The sequence below is a fragment of the Fukomys damarensis genome, unplaced genomic scaffold (genome assembly GCF_012274545.1).
Source record: "Fukomys damarensis isolate Sample0158 unplaced genomic scaffold, DMR_v1.0_HiC HiC_scaffold_9, whole genome shotgun sequence".
In the NCBI taxonomy this organism is placed as follows: domain Eukaryota; kingdom Metazoa; phylum Chordata; class Mammalia; order Rodentia; family Bathyergidae; genus Fukomys; species Fukomys damarensis.
Window position 1 is genome coordinate 25,692,093 of NW_022900921.1, and position 7,798 is coordinate 25,699,890.

Genomic DNA, 7,798 nt, shown 5'->3' on the forward strand with positions numbered 1-7,798 from the left:
TCTTCCTAGCTTCTTCCTTGGCATCCAGCATACCTGCAGCCTAGCCCAGTCCCTGCTAGAAACACCTGTGCCTGCGACGACTCTGCTTTGCTTCCTGCCAGCCTCTGACATGGCTCCCCAGCACCTACAGAATAGTCAGAACTCCTCTGCATGCGACGTCTGGATCTCACCTTGCCTCTTGCACTTGCCTCCAGGTATAAGAGTAGGTCCAAGTCACTGTGCCTCCTAATTACAGCAGAGTTGCTGATAGAGTTGTGTAGCCATAGCAAGGCTCCTGATGCTGGGTAATGCACCAAGAAGAGAGGTTTAAGGGGCATAATGCCAGTTGTGTGAAGGTGTGTTGCTTATTCTTTAGAATATTTCTGTTGATGAACTATTAATTTTAATTTTATGAGTTTTATTGTATTAAACAATGAGTACTTAACAGAACAATATTTTTTATTGTTTATTTTTGTTTCCAAAAAACACTATTTTTAATTTTTAATATGCATATAGAATACACATTTGCAGTATGTAATGATTACCTTCATCATGATGAATTGGTAAATGTACATAACACATCTTAATTCTTTATTTTCCCCTTCCCCTCCAGCCTCCCCCTTTTGGCCAGCATCAAATTTATTTATTTATCTTATAATTCCTTATAAAGTTAATTGTTATACATACAGATTAATAGGCTAACATGCCAAGAAACATATAAGCACATAAGACAGTTACGCTAAATCAAGGAACACTTTTAGATACACCATCTGTGCTGGATCACAGTAACTTCATTTTTTCTCTTTTTTCCTATTATATTTATATATTGAATTTCTCATGTAAGAAAAACTATGTGTTATTTAAGCTTGTGTATCTAACCACTGAACATTATGGTCTCAGGCCCAGCCATTTTCCTACAAATGACTCAAGTTTTTCCATCTTTATGTTAAAGTAGTACTCCATTATGTACAAATATCACATTTTCTTTATCCATTCATCTGTTGATGGGCATTAGGCCACTTCCAAGGCTTAGCTATTATGCATTGTGCTGCTATAAATGTAGTGCACATACATCACTGTGGCCATAGATGAGGTTTTTCAGAGGTGGTTGGATCTAAGTATGTGACGCTGGGATTAAGGGTGTGTGATTATTAAATTAGTCCATTTGGATTGGTTTGGCATAGTTCTGGGTGTAGATAATGGGAAGGCCCATCTTGGGTGTGAGTGGAACCTGCCCTAAAGACGTGTAGCCTCGCTATAATATAAGGGATAGAAAGAGAGCTGCTACTGTCTCTTGTGGTTGTCGTCTGCCTGCCTGTTCACAACTAAGGCACTCCTCACACATAACAATGGCGTGTTCCATACACACATATCACTCTAACAGCATAGAATTCCAGTCTCAAATCCTTAAGAAAATTTCTTTGTAGTATTCTGCACTTATTATTTTCTTTGTAAACTATCAAACTGTGGCACATGTTTAGGATTGAATAAAACACAACCATCGGCCAACACTTTTTGTTTTGAGTGACATCGTAGTTGTGCATAACTCATTAATATCTATTTCATCTTTGGCTTTGTTGTACGAAATTACCATCTCAGGCTTCCATTTTGTTGAGGTTTCTCTATCAATATTTCCATCATGGTGAAATATTGACATCGGTAGGACCAGTTTGTTTTTCTTTGCCATATAGAAGGCCAATGTTATATGTTTTTGAAATGCAAAGATTGCACTATACATATACACTTTTTGAAATTGCAACATTTCATTTGGAATTTCTTCTTTGTTCTTGTGTACAGTTCCTGTGATGGTCAACCTGTGCTCTATTAGCAAATGTGACATAAATTGGAAACTAGTAAAACAACTGTAAAATGCCACATTCTGATTAGTTTGATGAAAATCAACAAGTATGTCCACAACATCATTCAGTTTATTACTATACAAATAAGGACCTAGTGGCTGAGTTCCAAGATAAATTTCTAAGTTGAAAGCATAATAAGTCATCTCATCTACAATGGCATAAATTTTTAGGCCATATTTTGAATGCTTGAAGCTACAGCAAACATGAAATGCTGCAAGATGTGCATTAATAGTTATGTTTTCAGATGATGGGTAAATTGTTTGACAATTACCCAGAAATCTCTCAAACAATGAGTGGATACCAGCCAGATTATCAGTTCTTTTTCTTTCTTAGTCAGGGGTTTTCTTATTAAAACTCAGACAATTTTGATGGTAACCAAATCTTCCAAGAGTCATTATTATTTTACAAGCCTAAAGCCTACACCCATCCCTTTTCTTTGAGTCTTTTACATTCCTGAGATTACCATGAGAAAGCCCTACTAAATTCAGTGGACCTATGAATGTTTTCAGTTCAGCTAGTGAGGTGTCATAACAAATACATTTTTGAGTATGGCTATTGGTACATACAGAACATTTTACCTGTATTTCAAAACATCTTGTAGCATTTCATCTGTTACAATTTTCAACATTGAATGGCAGTGCTGCCATTCTGTCCAACAGATTTCACCCCTGCCAAGATCTTCATTATAGTCTCAGATCTAGTTCTAACATTGGATCATTCCATTCAGTTGCATCACCATTTTGTACCATTTCAACTAGTCAAATATGTACTCCTATTGCTGTTTTCTTCATCATCTGAATGAAGGAGGTCTTCATTCCCTGTGTCTGTATTAGTCAGTTCTTGCTCCATTTCACTGTCACAGGAACTTTGGCTCACAGGGCCAATGTAAAAGTCATTATCATGTTCATCACCCCTGCATGAGTAATCTGATGATTCACTTTTGACCTTCTCCAAAACCTGCAAATTTGGTTTTTCATGTGCCATTGTGCTGAATTGGGCTACTTCTCCCAGAAAAATCAAAGGAAAGTTTTTTTAAAAAAAGCAAATTCTAAATACACAGATATTTAGCAATGAGCATCTTGTGGGTAAAATTCACCTGTTGCTTCTTTGGAACTCCTTTACACCCTTGCTATTCATCTGCCAAGTGGGTGAATACATAGATGAGTTTTTGCTTTTCCTAGGTGCAGCTACTGGGAGTCACACTTACATTCTATTATAGTAAAATACATGTTTTCATAACAGAATAGTGAGCTAGGTGTATTTTACCCCCTGTGATGCACAGGTAAGCATATGCAAAATCTGTAGATGGGACATTATGTGGATTAAAAACTCCAGTTTGACACTTTTGCACATGTGCACACACTTTGTTGATCATCATACCAAGTGGGTAAACACAAAGATTTCTTATATGTATCCCCCAGGCACAGGTACTATGGTGCACAACCAGCTACTACTATGTTAAAGTACAAATTTATAGAGAAAAGTGTGTTATGCTCTATGGAGCATAACACATGATGTTATGTTATATCATGAGCATAGCTCATAATTCTGGTGGCTGGAAAATCCAAGCAATGTGACACTACAATACAACATGATGGAAAGTCAGAAAAATAACTGGCTTCATGTAGACGATATTAAGAGTATGGGTTGGTCTCATTTCATAGCATTTTATAACAATCTGCTCCTGTGAGAATGAATCCAGTCTCAGGAGACCTTTGAAATGAGAAAAAGTCCCTTTTGTGGATGGTGCTTCTTAAAATTTCCACCACTTCCCAACCTCACCACAACGGGGACCAACCCTCAAGCACATAAAGTTTGGGGGAAGAACGACATTCAAATCATAGCGATGAGCGTGTTCTGAACTCCCCAGCTCTGTCTAGGGTTACTCCACCAGGAATGTTCATCCCATTTCTCCCACATGGCAGACCCACTCAGTTGGCTCCATCTTGGTCTCCAGCTCCCAGCTGAGCTGACTGATGTCTTCATGTCTCTCCAGAGTTCCTTACACAACTTTCTGGGGGCAGCCCTTTGCTGTACTGCACTGTACACAGTGCACAGAGGAAGAGTGATCACTGGCTACATCACAGGATCTCTTAGATTCCTGGCTTCAGCTTTGGGTCACAGTGAGAACAGCAGAATGAGTGACAGCTGCAGAGGAAGGAAGCTTCTGATTTGCTTTCTCCAAGTACCTTTCTCTCCCAGTCCCTTTCCAGCTTCACCTCAAGAGAGGGAATCGCTGGGCATGGTGGCACATTACTTTAATCCCAGCATGGGGAGGCTGAGGCTGGAGGGTAGCTGTGAGTTTGAGACCAGCATAGGCTACATAGTGAATTCCAGGTCAGTCTCAACTACATAGTGAGACTCTGTCTCAAAAAAACAGAGAGAGAGAGAGAGACAGACAGACAGAGACAGAGAGAGGGAAAGCAGTAATCTTTTAGGGCCATAACCATCTGTGAAACCAAAAGAAACTGCATTTCAAAGGTCATGTGGTCCCTTGGAGAAGAGGCTCATTATAGTTTCCACCTCTACTGTCTGTTTTAATGCAGGTCATAACATTGAGCTCAACTCTCCAGCAAAAGGAAGGAAGGAGCAGTTTGTATTAGACAACTGACTATTAAGTTAGGCATTTGGTCAACCTGCATTTTCTCCCTCTTGCTTCTTGTAAATAGCTCTCTTGCTTTGGAACTTTACAGGTAGGAAGGTGCCTAGTGAGGCTGCATTGTAGTATTTCTGTATATTGGCCTAATGCCAAATGAGTAACAACATAGCATCTTCTTTGACCCTGGCAAAAATGACTGTTCTGGAATGTGACTCTTTTGGACTGTGGGCAGTGGAGGTTGCATACATATCATGGAGGAAGAAAGATTCTGACATCTACATTCACATGTAAAGCTCAGTTTGGGCTGAGCAGAGAGGGCCCTGCAGGCACTTCCAAGCAGTGTGGACTTGTGTCTCAGACATGAATGGCCAGGAACTCTGGGCCTCCTTTTTTCTCCATAGTTGAAATTGAACTTCTTTGGTTCTTCATAAAGCTGTAACATTTGATGCCTTTTCTACTCATTTTGATTTTGATGAACTAAGGAAGCCAGGGAGGGCCAAAGAGTTCAAATGACTCACACATACTTGATGAAGGAAAAACATGAAGGAACTCACAGAAAATGGAAGGAGAGATGAAATATTTCTCTCCCCTTGGAGAACTCTGAGATGTAAAGGAATTTTGGTATATGCACCTCCCTAGCTGGCTTAATGGTTGCTATTCATTAGGGGTACTTCCGGTTGAGCAGACTATTACAAAGAGTGCAGGGATAATTACACTAGATCCAATATGCTCCATTTTAGCTCTAGGATCATACTTTGGTTGGTGTCCTTCAAGTGAGGACAAGAACAGAGACAAGTATGACTTGAATTTCTTTCAGATGTTTCTTTCAAATGCCTCACTTGTTAACTCAAATTAATCTAAATTAAGGACCCACGTATCTAGTTCTGAGTAAAGATCCCACTGGCTCTTTGAATATATAGGGTACTGATCTGATCGTCAACCTCCCTAGTAATCATATCAATCTTTCTATCTATGCTGTTTTTAGAATAATTTTAGGCTCACAACATTGAGCATACAATCCCCATGTACTCTGCGCCCACACATGTACAGCTTTCTCCATTACCAAGTTCTCCCACTAGAGTGGTACATCTGCTACCATTGGTGAAGCTATACCAATGCGTCACCCTATATAAAGCTGTTAGTTTATATTAAAGGTTACTCATGGTGTGGAACACACTCTGGGTTTGAACAAATGCATAAGGACACGTATCCAATATTACAGTATCATACAAAGTAGTTTCATTGCCCTAAAAATCCTCTGCCTATTCATCATTCCCACCTTCCTCTGTACTCCTAGCAACCACTGATCTTTTTGCTGTCTTCACAGTTCTGTCTCTTGCAGAATGTCATCTAGTAAAATCATGCACCAAATAGCATTTTTAAATTGGCTTTTTTCACTATGTATGTGAAAAAGTAGTATGCATTTAGGTTTCCCCAGGTCTTTTCATGGCTGGATAGCACATTGCTTTTTAGCAGCATGCTAATATTTATTGTTGGATGGACCACAGTTCATCCATTCATCTACTGAGGGACATATTGTGACTTCCATGTTAAAACAGCTATGACTAAAGCTGTAGTGTGTGTGTGTGTGTGTGTGTGTGTGTGTGTGTGCGCAGAGTTTTATTTTCATTCCTTGAGTAAATACCAAGGAACATAACTTCTGGATCATATGGTAAAAGTATGTTTACTTCTATAAGAAATAACAAAACTGTCTTCCAAAGTGGCTGAACTATTTTGCCTTTCCACCAGAAATGAATGAGAGTTCCTATTGCTCTGCCTGTTTCCAGCATTTGGGATGTCAGTGTTCTGAATTTTGGCCATTCTAATAGCTATGGAGTGATTCATATTTCCATGGTGGAATCACCCTTTATATGATTTTCCAATTTAGCAACTGGGGAGTTATGTGAATTCCTTTCTTCCTCATCTTCTGAGGCAGTGGAAATCCTCTGGTTTCCTGTTCCTTCTGATCACATTTCCAAACACATTTTCCATACTTCTTTGCATGCAGGTATGGTTATATGACTGAGTTCTGGCCAATGAGATGCTATCAGGGTATCAACACTTCCATGCTGGGCCCATGAAATACTTTCTGCCAGGAACTCTTTCTCATTTTTTGCCATTCAAGGCTAGAACAAAAGGACTCTGAGGGTGTTGGTGATAGCTGAGTCTTAAAAAAAGAATCTGGATCCCTGAATGGCTATGAGAATGCAGTCACAAACTGGATTTTACAATAAATGAGAGGTAAATTTAAACCATTGAGAGTTTGGTGTTTATCAGTTACTATAGCTAGTGCAACTTTATCTAATACTTTGCAAGTATGATTTCATCCTGAGGCTTGTCCTTGTTTGGAATTATTATTGAGGAGCCCCTTGGAGACAACACATTAAAACACTGCAGTACAAGGCGGAATTTACTACCAAATTTGGCCAAATTCCTGGCCATACCCTCTTGAATTTAAACTGGATGAAAATCAAAAGCACTCCTTCACTTCAGCTCCAATGAACACTGCATTGCTTTGGGGTCCCTACTACTAGGTGCAACTCAAAGGGACACAATTCATTTATCACCATGGTCCCGAACTCCACTTTCAAGAAAACTGCACTAGGACCAGTGTATTAGCTTTCTGTGGCTGCTGTGACAAATGACCACAGACATCATGGCTTCAAACTACATGGTTTTATTCTTTCACAGTTATTGATATCAGATATCCAAAATATGTATTAGGAGGCTAAAATCAAGGTGTTGGCAGAGTTGGTTCCTTCTGGAGATGGCAGGGGCACATCTTCTCCCCACCCCTGCTCTCTCTCAGCTTCTAGAGGCTACCTATATTCACTACCTTATAACCACTTCACTCTCATCACTGTGTGCCTGAATTCTCTCTTACAAGGATTCCTACAATTATATCATGTCTACCAGGACAATACAGGTAATCCTTAATCACACCTCTCAAATGCTAAATAAAGCTATATAAGGATATATTCACAGGTTTCTGGTGTTAGAATGAAGACTCTATTGGGGGCATTTATTTAGGCCAGCATAGTCACCGTGGCTTGTGGCTGTGTGGTGCTGGTCAGCAGCACTAGCAACTGCAAAGGGTTTCAGTGGCCCTAGGACCAGGAAAAGCTGTAGCATCCAGTTTGGATGACTTGAAGAGGATATTTGAAGTCCTTGAAAGGGGGGGTTCATGTGCCCTTTCAGGTGCCCCTTCCCAATTAGGCCGCTCACGCACCGAGAGGTCCGGCAGGAGATCTTTATTGTAGGGAGGCGAGTAGAAGGCAGGAAGGCAGAGAGAGAGAGAGACAGATTGAGAGAGAGAGAGAAAGAGAGAGAGAGAGAGAGAGAGAGAGAGAGAGAGAGAGAG